Genomic DNA, 17,072 nt, shown 5'->3' on the forward strand with positions numbered 1-17,072 from the left:
AATCACCACGCCCTTAAATGGGGAAGAAGGAGACAGAAGATTCAGAATCAGAGAGATGACCTCATGAGAAAGAGTTGACCAGGCATTGCTGCCTTTGAAGATGGAGGAGGAGGCCATGAGACAAGGAATGTGTCAGCCTCTAGAAGCTGGAAAAGACAAAGAAAGGGATTCATCCCTGGAGCCTCCAGGAAGGCACACAGCCCTGCCGACTCCTTGATGATAGCCCAGTGAGATCAATTTTGATCTTCAGACCTCCAGAATTGTAAGGTAATAAATTTGTGCTGTTTTAAGCCAGTAAGTTTGCAGTAACTCTTTATAGCAGCCCAGTTGTGGTTCTGGACAATCTCTCTCTTCCCTAGGTTACTGAAACAAACCCTGATATGGCTTCCAGTCTTGCCTCCTTCCAATCCATTTCCGTTCTGCAGTCAGAACTGTCTTTCTAAAATGCTATATAGTTGGTCTCACTCATCTGCTTAACAACTTCCAGTGACTCTCTACTGCTCTTAAAATAAAGCTCAAAGTCTCTACTGTGACCCACCAGGCCCTTTCAGGATTGCTCCACTTCTAGACTCCCCTCTATGATCCAGCCAACCTGAATTGTATAACCATATAATTGTATAACCATATAATGGACTACTACTTAGTAATGAAAATAACATTGCACTGCTACATGCAACAATATGGATGAATCTCAAAACCATTATGTTAAGTGAAAGAAGCCAGACACAAAAGATCATATACTGTATAATTCCATTTATATGACATTCTAGAAAAGGCAAAGCTATAGTAATAGGAAGCAGATCAATGATTGCCTGGTGCCACAGATAAGCAGAGGTGATTGGCTACAAAAGGGCACAAAAGAACTTATAGAGGTGATGGAAACGTTTTGTGTCTTGATTGTGCTGAGGTTACACCAGTGTAGAAAGAATTATCCTTTTCCACCATATTCTGCACCAGGATATTGTTCATCACTCACTTGATATTCAGCCTGGCAAATAATTTAAAACAGTGTCCATTGAAAACTTTCCCCAAGATTACGAGAAATGTAAATTACAAAAGGAAAACCAGACCAAAGTTTTATGTCTTATTGAGGAGTAGAAGATATATTTAAGATTGATTAAACATTCATATTCCTTCACTAGGAGCCAGTTTACCAAAATTTACAGTGATTGTCTTGGGGTCATGAGATTGTACTTGATTTTCATTTTATTTTTAAGATTTTCTTATTTGCCAAATGTTCTATAATGAATGTCTTATTACCTCAGCTATTAGAAAATGTCATTTTAAACTGAAAGGACACAGATGAGGTGATGTTGACTTTAACAATTAACTAATATTTAGTAATTTTAGATGGTATTATTCTAGAGTGAATAAAAAGAACACTAAGTTTATCTGAAAACTATAAGATGGAAAGAAATATTTTAGTAATTTCTTTTTCTAAAAGCTTATTTTTCTGTCAGGTTGAAACAGAAAAATAAAGCAATCCTTAAAGCAAAGCTCGGAAAAAGGACATAAAATGAGCAAAAATCACTGGTAGTTAATTTTACAGGATTATTGAAGCTGGTTAGGTACTTTCAGCTTCTCTGGTGAAATTATAAAAATAAATCATGTTTTATCAACTGGGCTTCTGGAAGAAACATATCTCTCAAGAAATGAAAAAAAGCTACACATACACTACATAGTAATTTTTGAAATATTTTATCTTCTCATACCAGGCTGAAAACACTTTCTGCTTTAAAAATATTATCATGTTTGCGTGGAGCCCCCTGTTGCCAATATTCGAATGGTGTTGGACATTTTTGAAATAAATTGTCACTTTTTAACGTGCACTGGAGAGAAAGGAGAAAATGCAAGGATGATTCATCATTTAAATGATTATTTACACAAGTGGTTGGAAGATTGTTTTTACTTTGAGATTGTAGAAGTTCCTGAGGGAGGAATTCCTCCTCTCCCATTTGTCCTGATCTCACTCTAAGTGCAAGATTTCTAATGTTCTCAATATTTGCGCACAGCGGGGAGGAGAATAGTTGGAGAAATGCAGGGATTAGACGATAGTATCAGACAGCAGTTCTAACAAGGGTTTGTTACTGCTGCAATGAACACGTTGATTCTCCAAAGACAATGGTTCCATTTGTCATCAGGGTTATATTCATCTATAACAACCAATTTGATTTGTCTCGCTTATATTTTTCAAATTAGCACAATATTAAATTGGTATTCATAGACTACATGACTGTTCTGCTTCTCCACCTTTCTATTTTATTTTTAAAATATTGTAAAATGACCACTGCCCTTTCTCTTTTTAGTATAGCATATTTTATTTCTGCAGTATGAGCAAAATCGCCCCTGGAAAATACTGCTTCTAAGGTTATGGGTTTAATTTAAAACCTGAATCAAGGAAAATTGTCAGAATCCTTTTCTTAAAGCTTCAACAAACAGGAGTGTTAGCTTTCCTTTTTTGTGTGAGGCAGCTTTCTTATTTTTACTGTCGCTGGTGCATTAAAGCTTGCAATTACATATTTCCAGACATACTGGAACAGCTGCCATAGGCTTCTCAAGTTTTGCGACCATTCAGTTTTGTGACAGGTACTTACTATAGTGTAAAAAACTACCCCCCAAAGTTAGTGGCCTAAAATCACAATCATTTGTGTGCCCAAATCCTGCCAACAGGTTGGGCTCAGCTGGGCAGCTTGTCTCTGCTCCATGTGGTATCAGCTGGGCAAACTCATGTGTCTGCAGGCAGCTGGTGTCGTGACTGGGTCTGGAGCATCCAAGATGGACTTATTCATACATTTTGCGCCTCATCTATGATGGCTGGACAAATAGGTGCTGGTTTGGCCCCTCTTTCTTTGAAGTGGTCTTTTATCTTCCAGGGTCTCTCTTTACGTGACTTGCCATCCACGGGGAGGCTGGCGTGGGCTTCCTTGCATGGCCTCTCATGGCAGCAAGAGAACGAGAGCAAAAGGTCTGAGGCTTCTTAAGTCCAGCCCAGTAGTTGTATAGCATCACTTCTGCCATATTTTGTCAGTCCAAGAAATTAACGTTGGAAGGTAGTACCCAAGGGGGTGAAGTCAGGGAGGAGTGACTCATTTGAAGCCATTTTGTAAATAAACCCCAGTTATCCTGATGAATGTTTCTATCATTCCGTTACAGTGGATGCAAATAATAAATTATACATATTTTCCTCCTCCAGTGACCATCCAAAATCAGCTCACTATTCCCACACAAGAACTTCAAAGTAGTCATCCAATAAAACCACAGAAAAATAAAGTGCATCTGCCTGAATAAAGCACAGAAGGAACCCTCTAAGCGAATGGGTACTTGGCCAATAGCTGGCTGATTAATTTTAAAAGTCAGTTAAAAATGAATCATAAAACAAATTATACATACTCTTACACATTTCATTTTAACCTAAAATGAGCAAATATGCATTCATTCACCCATGTTTTAATGTCAGACCCAGGGATTTTCTTTGAGTAAGAGCCCACTGATTGGACTATCACTTCATCTTTCTTTTATAAACCCACCAACGATTATCAATCTCGATAGCTTTGACAAAGTGGAATGAAAACTTAAACACAGTTGTGTATCCATCTATTTAGAGAATCCGAGGTTTTTATATTTTCTTCCAGTCTCTTCCAGTTGTCTCACCCATACCTTATTCAATAGCTATTTGGGCAACTTCCTCATCATGACATTATCTTCCCACATCACGTACATAGTTGTCATAAAGATAGCAACTAGTCCTTTTTACACTTATATTTTTCAATTTACAGATACTTGATGCAATTTTGACAAAAAGTACAACTGGCATAAATTTGGGAATAAACTCAGCCGACTCTTAGCAGTCAGGCAATTCAATACAATGGGAACAGAAGTGCACAGGCTTACCAGAGAATGTTTACTAGGTTATGGGCACCCACCAATATGTTTTACAGAGGAAATGGGAGATGTCTATTGATCTGGTGACATGACGAAGTGGAGATTGTTTAAAAGAGTTTCTATCGGTGAAATATATCTATCATAGGTAAATTAGTATCAACTATGAATTTTCCTGTTATTCAAACCCAATTATTGGCTGATTAATGTGGCCAGTCATCAAAAACCCTGCATCTAAGAATGGAAAATAAAATTCTCTATTGATTGGTGATTTGGAGGTTCTCAGTGCTGTCATCAGAAAATTACCCACGTTCCACCGAACATTTCTTTACCTAGATGTCCTTTCTCAAACTCCAGTCCCATAAGGCCCTGCTGCACCCAGTGGGCTCAGGTTTGCTGATGTGCCTCAGTTGTTTGGTTCTCAAATAGTTTTGATTAAAATTCATATAATACATAAGGTGGAGACTTGTCATGAGAATGGTGTCACTAATATACTACCTTGTCATGCCTCCTGTATGGAAATTCCATTAGACTCTGATAAATGTGATTGGGTAAACAAAGTAACAAATGCATATTGAAGAAACCCCATATTGATTGAATTGTAATGAAATCCAAAAAAATCTAATCTCAGTTACAAATTAACCTACTCTTCAGTCATATCTTGTGATATCATTTATTAAGATGATTTTATTATAATTCCAAATGAAAAATGCAGTCAGTAAAATTTAAAATAAAAAAAAATTAGAATTCACTGAATATTACAAAAAAACACATACTTCTTTACATTCCTTATTTGAAAGAACACTTAAAATAGCTCTCTCACGGCTACAGGTGGCCTTGGATACCAGCTGCTGTATATTTCTGGAAGAATTAAAATACCAACACCATTTGTTACCCATTTGTTACCCGGGTTTAACAAGTGGAGAAAGGTTCCTCTGTTGGAGTGGTGTTACTATTTTGGGACTTTCCTGTAGAGGCCCCAAAATATCCATTTGATATCACAATTAGAAAATTGAAATTATTTGTCTCTTCTTGTTAATAAAATTACAGTCTCTCTATATGTGCTGTGTTAATTAAGTCTGGCAAAGTAACAAATGGATGTTCATTAAATCAAAGAAATTATATATTATTTAATTTAAAAAATTTACTAGTGGGGTTGGCCCAGTGGCGTAGAGGTTAAGTTCACACACTCTGCTTTGGCGGCCTGGGGTTCGTGGGTTCAGATCCCAGGCACGGACCTACACTCTGCTTATCAAGCCATGCTGTGGCAGGTGTCCCACATACAAAGCAGAGGAAGACTGGAGCAGATGTTAGCTCAGGGACAATCTTCCTCACCAAAAAACTAAAAACGTACTAAAGTTTTAGTTCATAGTAGTCATACTTGTAAACTAAATTTCAAAATCAAAGAACAATACTTTTTATTCAAAAAAGGGTGTTTTGTTTTTGGCCCCATACCTCTCTTAACCTTCAAAAATAGTTTAATTGATATTCTATTATTTGAGTCAATATGGCAGTTTGGGCAGGGTATTCTTTAGATTGTTAAAATGGAGTTAGTAGTGGTACCTATCTCATAGAGTCATTGTGAGAATTAAATGAGTTAATTCACGTGTAGCTCTCAGAAGAGTCACTGGTACTAGTAAATGTTGCACAAGTATTAGTTCTTACTATATCTAGAATCCAAGCACCTCTCTGCACTCCACTGCTACCTCACCCCGGTCCCCATTGGAGCCGCCGTTATCTCTAGCCTGGATCCTGCCATATCTTCCACTGGTTTTCTGCCTCCACTTTTGTCTCTGCCCCATCAATTCTCACCTGGGCAACCTTGGGATTCATGTATCCTTGGTTCAAGTCACTCCTCTGCTCAGACGTCGGCATGGGCCCCACCTCAGCCAGAGTGAAAGACACAGCCCTCACACGGTCCGCGCAGTCGGGCCCATCCCTCTCTGTCACCATCGCCTACTGCCGGCTTCTTGCTCTGTCAGCTCCAGCCCCATCGGGCTCCTCGCTGCTCCTGGAGCTCAGCAGGCACAGCCCTGCATCTGGGCTTTTGCACTTGTGGTTCTCACTGCCCAGAGTGCTTTTCCCCTCATACATTCATGGCTCACCTCCCCTCTCCCTTCCAGTCATCTGTCACCTTCTCCATGAGGCCTGCCCTGACCATCCTACATAAAATCGCAACACCCCCACCTCTAGCACTTCCTCTCCTTCTCCCCTGATTTGTTTTGCTCCATAGCTCTCATCACCCTCTGACAGATTTACTTAGTGTTTTGTTACTTGTCTGTCTGCCTCCACTAGAAGAACAGATCTTTTTGTTTATATCCTCAGCACACAGGGTGGCATCAGGCACATGGCAGGCTACAGTGAATATTTGTTGAATGAATGAATGCTGCATGTATACACACACTATTCATGCTGAGTTTTTTTTTTAACACATAAATTGTCTGAAATAAAAACTATATAACTGAGATGAAAGGAAATCAAAGTCATCGTAGGAGGATAGCCTCAACTCCCTACAGCAATTCCATAAAAGACTTATCACTACTCTCCCTCCCACCTCCCTCCTGTGCTCAGGATTCCCAGCTTCTGGCTTCTCAGGGACCTTCAATATTTATACTCCCTCCTTTAAAATCTAATGGCTCATCCCATTAGCATGTAAATGCTCTCAAGTTTCTCTCTTCTTTAAATGAACAAATATACATCCCTCCTTGCACCTCTTTCTCTCCTCCAGCTTCTCCTCCACCCTCTCTCCTTTCCTGTGTCTTGTCCACCTTTTAGTGGTGGTCCACTCTTCCTTGAGAGAGTTGCAGTGTCCTTTTCCTTGTGTCTCTCTCACTGCTTGGTTATCTGCAGTCTCCCTCCTGTTCCCATGCCATAAGTGAAGCTGCCCTCCTCATGGTTACCAGCTACCTCCTGGTGGCTGAATCCAGTTGACACTACTTAGGCATCATCCTCTTTGACCTCTCAGCAGCTTTTGACATTGTTGACCACTCTCTCCTCCTTCAAACTCTCTCTTCTCTTGGCTTAAGATACATCACAATCTCTTCAACTACTCTTAACCCTCTTTCTCAGATGTTCTGTCAATCCTCTTCTTCTACTCTAAAACCCTTCTTCTCGATCTTGCTTTTTATTAAGAGATCTCTTTAGTTTCAACAGCTTCAGTTACAATCTTTGTGCCAACTCTCAAATTTGTATTTTCACCCCCTATCTCCCCAAATGTCAGAGCCATCTACCCAACTATCTAAAGGATATTTCCACAGTTTGCCCTCTGCACCTCAACCTCGGAATATCTAAAACTAAGCTCATCATCTTCTCTCTAAAGCCTGCTTCTGTCCTTTATTCTCCTCACATCTACCCGGAGCTTCATCAGACTGAAATGTTTTCAGTTGCCTGAGGTTTATTTGGGCATTGCTTTCTCTCTTTGGAAAGTCTTCCCTCCTCTTCTTCCTTTTACCCCCTCCCCCACCCCAGACCCCAATCATTCTGCCTCTCCTGGTCAAGTTTCATCTCTCTGCAAAGACCTCAGTAAGTGCCTGTCCTCCCATGTGCTCCTGTCATCCCCTGCTCCTCTCTGTCAGCCCTCATCACACTGGATTGAAATAAATCGATTTTCTTCTCTGTCTTCCACAATGGAATCTTCTTGAAAACAAAGATGGAATTCTCTTTCCCTCTGTGTCCTCTGCACTTAGCAGAGGGCCTGCCACTTTGTAGGTGCTTAAAAATTGTTGAAAGAAAGATTCAATGAACGTGAATGCGTAAGGGCTACAGGGCCCTTAAGATAGAAGATAACTCGGTGACATTGAGCAGAGTTTCTCAATGGGAGACCTGTTGGCATTTCTGGTGGAACACTTCTTTGTTTAGTGGGACTGTCCCATGCACTGCAGGATGGTTAGCACCCCTGGCACCTGCCCACTCTATTCCAGTGGCAACCCCATTCACTGTAACAACCAGAAATACCCCCCCACATTTCTAGATGTTTCTTATGGAGACAGCTTGCCTTGGGCTGGGAATCTCTAAGCTAAGATTGGTACTGTAGGTGGTGCAGTGGTCTCCACAGTGGGAATACTTGGGGAACCAAAGAGAAGTAGGCCTCGCATTAAAACTATCCAATTGTATAGATGCTACTGCTCTACTGAGAGTCAGAAGGCTGATGCTTAAAGAAAAAATGTGGGTCTTCACTAGAGACAGATGAGGGCATTACACTGTTGCTGTATCAGTGTATTAGCATATATTGCCTTTATAATGTCCAGCCTCAGAAGAGATATCTGTGATTGTGCTTGGCTGATTGTGAGTCATTGGAGTTTGATACAGCCCCAAACACTGAATCAAAATCACAGCTCATTGAAGAGAGAAATCCAGATTGTAGTTGGAGTGCTTTTTAAGAACAGATTCCTAGGTGCCACCCCAGACCTACTGCTTGACTAGCTCCGAGAATGGGGCCCTTGGACATTTTAACAAGCTTTCTAAGAGATTCTTAAGCACCTTCCTTTGAGAACTATTGACCCAGACCATATTCTCTGTGAGTGGACCTCAAGAGAGATCTTGATTTCTGGCTGTTTGTTTCTTGAAAGGACAAAAGATTTATATGATTAATTAGGACATATTAACTTTGGGAAGGACGGTTTGGGCATTTCAAGTTCACACAGAACATTGAAGAAAACAAGTGTGACTGTGACTACAAAAAAATTCTGAGTTTTCTAGAAAATTTGGTTTTTAACAGAGTCTAACTCCTGATAGAACCAGCCCACTTTAGTATGGTTTTAGCCAACACCTGCCTACCAGTGAATCAAGTTTCTAGGACGTAAGAAAAATGAGAAGAGACTGCATGTTCTTCTATATTCTAACACTTGGGGGTCTCACACAGGACAACATTTGGTGATTGAAAATGTTATAATCCCAGAATATTCAAAGATGTTATAATGTTCACGTTTCTTATAAAGGTATTTGGATGCACAAAGACTTTTTTCTGGCTGATTCCCTCATCCTTTTTTTTTCCTATGAAAGAAATTTCCCGAACTCAAGATTTCAGTGAGGATTATAAGTGGCTACTCTAATCTGTCTATTTGGAGTTCCTCACAGGAGGCCTAATGCAGCCCCCTACAAATGGAATCCATGTCCAAATTCCTGGAGAGAGAATGAAGGACATGCCCCCCTCCCCCGATCTCTTCAGAGGACAATTATCAAATAGGTACACACTCTTCCTGCCACCACTCTCTCTTCCCTGACGCTATCCACCAACAGGGGTGCTATTCATGCTACAAAGTATTATAGCAACAGGGATTCCATGAGCATGTTGATCTGTCACACAGACACCTCATAGAACTTTGAATATTATTATAACCTGAGATGTAGACTTTTAAATTGAGCATGCCTGGAAATCCACTTGATGTTGGCATCTCAGAGAAGCTTCAAGAAAAACTGCTCAGGTGTCTGTAAGATCATCTGCTCTGGATAATAAAGGACTGACAAGCTTTGGTGTGAACTCTCAACACCCTTTCTTACAGTCTTGAAATAGAGAGAGACAGTCACTCATCCTTCACACCCAAAAGCACTCGGTGTAAGAGAAAGTTGTCTTGAGTGTCACTGAGTTAGCGATGGAGAAATAATGGATGATATCTTGACTGATGGGAGCAAGTAGAAGGCCGTTGACAGCAGTGAAGAAATTGGTTTTGGAGAAGATAAAAAAGAATAGGAGAGAAGCAGAGCCAGGTGCTTCAACCTGGCATGGGTTCACTCAGGCTGTGAAGCCAGCTAAGTACCACTGCCCAGAGGTCCTGCAATTGCACGGGCTCCACTGCACCTCCAGGTGACAGAGCAAGGGTTCTCCCCCCAGGAGGTAAGTTCAGAATGGAGACACTACATTTGATGCACATACCGTAAATGTGTAGTAGTGGATGGTTTTACACAAGTCATTTCATTTTTTCGCATAGCAGCCCAATAAGATGTTATTGGTCCTATTTTTAAGGGAAAGAGACTAAAACAGAGACATAAAGCCAAAATTATGCAGCTATGAAGTGTCATAGTCAGGAAAGTTACTTAGGGCTTCTGAATCCAAATCCAGTTCTATTTCCATTTCACCAACCCAGTTCCCACCCACCCTGTCACAAAAACTGAGGCTCATAATCCTCATCCCAAGCCACCAAGACGAGGTTAAATTATGGTCACTATCATCTGTTTAAAAGAGCAGAGAAGTGTAACAGTATGATTTAGAAAGAGTTTCATTCAATAAAATCCCTACCCACTGGCACTTAAAGCTGGACCCTCAGCTATCAGGCCAATTCAGTGATTTACCAAGACTCACTTCCTGAGGAAATAGACACAATGGTCTTACTGTAAACTGTCTTGGAAAATAAATAGGCAGAGTCTTTCTAGGTCATTGGTAGAAGTCACCTGCACTCCTTGTGTGAGGTCAGGTTACTTAGTAGACCCTTCACTTGAGCAGACGTCACATTTTCCTAAATCACCTTACAGTGTTTGTCAGATCTATCCATTATGAACTGGAAGCAGTACAATTAGAGCAGAAAGTGACTATCTGAATTGTTCATAACAATCTCAAATAGCGAAAGAAGCAGGCCAGTAGCATTAGCTACTTTTATCAACGGCAATTTATTGACATGATAATTCAAGTGTAATGACAGGAATTAAGTTGAGGTTAAAATCACAGACTGAATGCTTCCCGGGGATAAGGAAAGAACTAAACATTTAATGAATGCCAGAGACTAACATGAGTGAAAGAGAGTTTCTTCGGGCATTTTTTAGTCCTGTGAAACTCAAGTTTATGAATTTCTGGCCATATTTTCCTTTTGAATCTTTTCTAAATATGAAATAGAAAATAAATATCTTACCTTTAGTGTAGTTAACTTCAAATAAGTTAACGTGTGGCAATGGCAATCCAACAAATAATAATGGTGTTTACACTCAGAAAGAAAATTGCAAAGAAATGCATATACTACAGTAAGAAAACTATTGAAATAATAAAAAATTGGCCCAAATCTTTGAATTTTGAACAGACTATAACAAAATCTAAAGGAAATGACTGAAATCAAATATAAAATTAAGACTTAATCATATAAATTTCATCAATAAGTAATCTTTGTGTATTGTCTGGATTATAGTCCCATTTTATTGCTTTCCAGACTTTACCTTGTGGACATTTGGTTGAAGTTAAGAATAGTAGAGCTGAATGCATGTTATATTTTAATTTACATTTTTCTATAAAACTTGGAAGCTAAGTTTTATCCACTATTTGAATGTCATCTATTCTAAATCGGCTTTCCATAATGCATACTTTTCAAGAATGTAATGTTCATTTTATATAAGAGGGAACAAAGTTTTTCTTTAAAAAAAGAAAGTCTTAGTAGCCTAGTTTTCTAAAAATTGAATTTATTTCACTTTTCTCTTTGAAAATTGGTCCCTAAAAGCTGAATAGATGGCCGATGAAACTAAATGAAGTAATTATCCCAATGGAAGACTTAATTAGTAGCTACACATTTACCATTTCCTTAGTGGGCTATTATCCTGAGAGTTTAACTGAATTGTCTTTTTTGAAAGCTCATAGATTGATAGGAGACATTGGCCTTGCATTTTCTTTTAAGAACATCGGTTCTTAACATGATTGAAGTAATAATTATTAATATATTTTTTAATAATCAATGGTTTACTTAATTTCTTCCAGCTGTGATTCCCTCAATTGTAGTGTAGGGACAATAGTAATTTTACTCTAAAGAATTGTGAAAACTACATGATCTAATGAATGGAAAATACTTTATAAACTATAAAATATAACACACATATCCAGTATCAAGTCTAGTAACATAGGTTATTTGGACATATTTTTTTTTTTTGTTCCTGGGCCTTTCTTTTTTCCCTTAGGCACATCCTCCCTCCCAAAGACTATGTCCTAGTCACATGTCACAAATACAATGGTTAGGGTGGAGGGGATAACATGTCCTTGCCTACCAATTTTACTAGTTGTGATTAAGGAAATGCTGTTAGATAGAAATTAAGAGCCCCTTAAATGATTAAATAGCCATTGTCCTTATTAAGCATTTGTTTTCTAATGTTTTAATTAAAAGGATTAACATTCTCCATGGATTAGAGATTATTTCCATGGCAACTAATTTTTTCCTTTACACTTCAGCACATTAAACTGTATTTCTGTATTTATTTTGTCTTTTAAATGAAAATAAACTTTCTTTCACCTCAGAACTACTCTAAAACATCAAACACAGTACCTTATGGCGAATTTTAAAAATTCAACTCACAGAAAAAAAATGAAAAAGCAATAGCGTGAGAGTCCCCATAAACAATACAAATGTTGAATAGACTGTAAGAAGGAAAATACACTGGCTGTTCACACTAGTCTTCAAAAGAGGGCCTGAAAATCACCATTCTGCTCCAGTTCAGTAAAGCTTTTGTTGAGTTATATCAATGAGACTCTGTTTTTTTGAGATGGAGTAGGGAATAATTACCAACAAAAGTTTTGTATGATACACCTGTAGAAGTCAAATTCAAGATGAGCTGAAATTTTTTCAGACTGACATCTCTTGAATTATTCATCTTTCCTAAAGAAAATACTCGTACTTGACTCTGCTGGAGACCTCAAGCCCCAACCTAGTTCAAACACATGTTTAAAGGGGAAATACACAAAGTGTGTATTGTTTCTGCATGAGTGTGTGGTAAGTAAAAAATATATGTACATTTTTTAAGAAAGCATTGACTTTATAGAAAATCAAAATAAAATGTGATACTTTCCCTGACCTGATTGTTGAAGAATCCTATAACGAAATTGAGCTTTGTTTCATAACGAATGCAATGCTTGCATGTGATGAGATGAACCCCAAAGGAATTTTCACCTAATCAGATACTGGTAAGAGAGGTTATTGCTTCCAGACGTTTGCTATTACCAGGAACACAAACTATCTCCACATTATCCACATGGAGGGCTACACTTGCTAATAGAATCAGTAAGTTACTATAAATACTAGCAATCCCGTTCCTTGACAGTTTGGGGCTATTTGTTAAAGCCGAGTCCAAATTTGATTGTGGCCAGGCTGCAGTCCTCTCCCTGGAAACTTCATGATTCTGCAGCTGCAGACAATCTTCGTGCAGGGGATATATGGAAGCCCTTCTTTGCTCACAGTGTTTATATTGGCTTCTCTCTCCTAAGAAAAGGATTAGGCTTTAAGAAATTACTTCTGTGATGAAGGGAGGAAAAGATCTCAGGTATGCTTTCTATGACTGCTTGTCATTAAGGAAGTAAGAGCATGAGAATTGCCTCACCATGTTCACTGGACATTCCTTAAATCCATCAGTAGTCAGAGAGCTTAGCTGAGATAGGTAGATAGATAGGTAGGTAGATAAAACAAACCTTTGAATTACAGTCCTGGCTGCGACGTGCTCTTATAACAACTTCCAAGAAGCAGCAAAGTAATTCTTAGACACAATTGTCCAAGAGAGTTTCCAGGGTGAGGCCTGAGTGGGTGAGCACAAGGGTATTTTATGCTGCAGCTGTAGCTATGATATCCACTAGCTGCCTCTCAGAGATGGCGCCTGGGATTTGCGGTCCACTCGTTACTGCCTACAGTGTGGTTGGGGGGATAAGAAGGCCCTTGAACTGTCTTTGCCAATTAAAAATGTCCAGAGAGAAGCAGTGGGGGCATTCTGAGGCTCAGGGCGTTTTCTTTGTCCAGCTGCCTCGCATATGTCTCTCAAAACAGCTTCCTAAGCTCTCGTGCGGGCCTTTGAGCTAATTCAGCTTGTCTTCCTTGGCCTTTCCATAGAAACTGCTCTGCCCCATATAAATTGATCTTCTTAGAAGGGGCAATCCAGGGGAACAGGCTTGGCGTTTAATTGTCCAGAGACTTGACAAGCACTGATCCTGTTTTTATTACTTGGGCATTATCTTGGCTTTTCTATGTTAAAAGCCAGCCACATAGGCTTATTTCTAGTACCTTGGGTGAGAGAGATGGAGAGAACCTACTAAACGCCAAATGTTACCCTAAATGTAGCAAAAACAGCTAAGTCGGGTAGGGGTGCCGATATGGCTTCTTTATAGTTTCGAGTTAGGAAATAAGCTAATTCTCTTGCTTCCTTAGCTGGTGCAAATTTGGTTTACTGAACTTCATACAGCAGGTCCTCCTCTGCACCCGCTTCTGAACATTGGGAATGTTGGCCTGGTTTTTGTTTTGTTTTGTTTTCCACATAATTGTGCATTGCTTAAACCTTTTCAGTAGTGTTTTGTGGATTTCAACGCTAAAAAATATATCATGCCAGGTAGAGCCTAGTGGCAGAAGAAGGAGGAAATGAAACAAAACAGAGGAAGAAATCAAGAGAAAGAACCATTTTGGCAGAAATTTTGTACACTTTCCTTTCTCCCTAATGTAGATCCTTTACCCAAGGAATTTCTGCCATCTTGTGCAAACAGAGATCACTGTGTGAGCAGGTGGCCAGCAGCCCCACAGGGCCAGAAACTCAGCACCACAGGCAAGGAAGGCTTTCTAATGCAAGAACTTAAAACTAATTTTAGCCCCAAGTGAGCTAAAATTTATTTAATGCTGGTAGCTTTTGCCTCATAGCTCCAAATCAAGCATTATTCGGTAGTTACTTATTTTAATACTCTGTGTAAATGGTTTTCTTATTGAGGGAAAATTTACCAGTGTTCAGTTTTAATAGTGGAATATCTGGGGACAAAAGAACAAGCAAACTATGCCTAACTTAGAGCTTTTGGTACAATCAAATGGCTTAACATTTTCACTTTTTTAGGTTATGTCTCCACCATGCAAGTGCCCTGGACAACCACGGGTACAGCAGAGAAAAAGATGTGCTATCAGACGGCTCTCTGGCTAGATCCACAGCATAACGGGGCCATTTTAAATCTTGAAATATCTTTTAAGGAAGTGGAACATCAAGGTGCACTGTAATTTAAATACTGTTTTAGTTACTGTAACACAGCCTCTTCCTGGGGCAGAATAATTAGGTTTTCCAGGCTTTAGGAGGTTGTAATATCCGTCTGAATTAATTCTTTCCCTTGCCAGTCAACAACAACATTTCTCAAAGTGATTTCCTGAAAATACTAGTTCTGAGGGATGTCCTTAGCTGTTAAATGGGCAAGGTGGGAGCGGGGAGTTTCCTGGTCAAATCAACTTAGGAAATGCTGGGTTAAGCAAAGATAAATAGATTCTTTATTGCAAGAGCTTTTAATATACTAATGTATCCTGAGAAATTTTAAGAACGAAATGTGGATACAGCATTGCCCAAGGAATGATTTTCAGGAAAGAGCATTTCTCAAGACCAGCATTCCAAGGAATGTAATTTGGGGGAAAACATGCAGGATTATAACTCGTTTATAATGCCTAGTTTGTGCTATAAATAAGAGACAAAGTGAGCTGGGATGAGTAGTGGTAACCTTCACTCTTATGAATAGTGTTTGGTTTTTGCTTACTGCCGTGTTATGAGGTGATAATGCAATTAGGTCATTAAGACTGGATTAGAATTGGACGAATTATGTGTATTTATTAACATAAACCTTAGTTATGAAGGTGATGTTGTTAGTGATGGTAGTGCTGGTGGTGATGTTTTACTTCCAAACTGGTCAAAATAAAAGCAACAACAAAAAAATCAAAATGTTAAAAAAAAATGGTTAGAATCAAAGAAAAGTAATGAAGTATTTGTATATGTCCTTTGAGAAGCTGAGAATTTACATAAATAATGAAATAGTTTCTGTAGTTATAAACTTCTGGAGGGCAGAGAATATGCTGATTCATGTTTGTACATCCTACAGTGGTTCCTTGTATTCAATAAATAATTGATGATGCTTTTAACTGAATTAAAATAATTCATCAGAAATTCAGTCATCACACATCATGTTATTGGGATGTTCTCCTTTATCTACAAGGATGAAAAGCTAAAATTAACCATAAATAAAAGTATCTTGAGTTTAAAGCTTCAGAAATAAAAATAAAAATATTTTGAAGGGTTTGCTTTGAAAATTTGAAATTTATTAAACTAATTTTAGTGAGGCAATAAGACCAACTTTTATTTTTTATTTATAAAAATATCTTTGTCCCATCAGAATGAATAATTATTCTCAAATTCTGATTATTCTAAGCAGACATAATCTTATCTCTTTCCTTCTAGTAAAGTCATGGTCGCCCAGCTGAACATACATACACATTGATTGACATGATCACCTCAGGTCCTGTCTTCCATTAATGCTTTGTCAAGGGCTCTCTCCGGATCACCCTTAAAGTTAATGGGTTGCTTTTGTTCTTCTAGCCTCTCCATTAACAGAACTGATGTAATTGCCTTGCTACGTGCAATATAATGCACCTGCCTGTTCACACCTGAATCTTGGGGTCATAGTCACAGAGAGACTTGTGCTTTTATATGTGTGTGTTGATGTTTTTCTTCAATCCCATTAAATAGAAGCTTTGGTATTGGTCAATTATGGAATAATTTTAATATAGTATATGGTGAGAACATTCACCATGGGTGTGAAGTAAGTTATATGTGCAAAATGGCCTTAGAGCTCATGAGGTAATACAAAATGAAGGGGGCACACAACCCAAAAAATAAATTCCATTATTGTACTATTAAAGAAGGTTTAAAAAGTATAAATAAGTAAAATTTTTTTTAAAAACTTAATTTTAAAACCAGGTACTATTTGATGGAAACTGAAAAGGACGAACACCGAGGATGACTGAAGAAGTACATACTGAGGCAGAACTGCCATTGTAGCACCAAGAAACTCCTTAAGAAAATAAAAGAAAATCAAAAGATGAAAGAAAAATGAGTGTAGTTATTACAGTATTTATTTAGAATACAGGACTGTATGATGCTTATTATTTTATTCTACTACTTTTAGATTTTATGGCCACTTATTTCTTCACATGTAGTTCTAAGGATTCATTTTTTTAAAGTTATTGCTGTTTCTCAACATGTTCCACTTAAAGCCCAAATCACAGAAAAGCTGTAAAAATTCCTTATACTTTTTTGGGTCCCTGGATCATATAATACGATGAAAGATTGATTTCAAGTATCATGTGGATTTTTTTTTCTTGGCTAATTCTTTTCAAGAAAACCAGCTTTAATGGCCTGGGTACGAAATGACATTTCATTCTTTTGAAAGATACCTTGCAGTTATGTGATAACATTGTGCTAAGTGTGGCTCCACACAAGAAGGATGGCAGAGATTC

The sequence above is a fragment of the Ceratotherium simum genome, chromosome 17 (assembly GCF_057802395.1).
Source record: "Ceratotherium simum simum isolate JZ-2026a chromosome 17, ASM5780239v1, whole genome shotgun sequence".
NCBI lineage: Eukaryota > Metazoa > Chordata > Mammalia > Perissodactyla > Rhinocerotidae > Ceratotherium > Ceratotherium simum.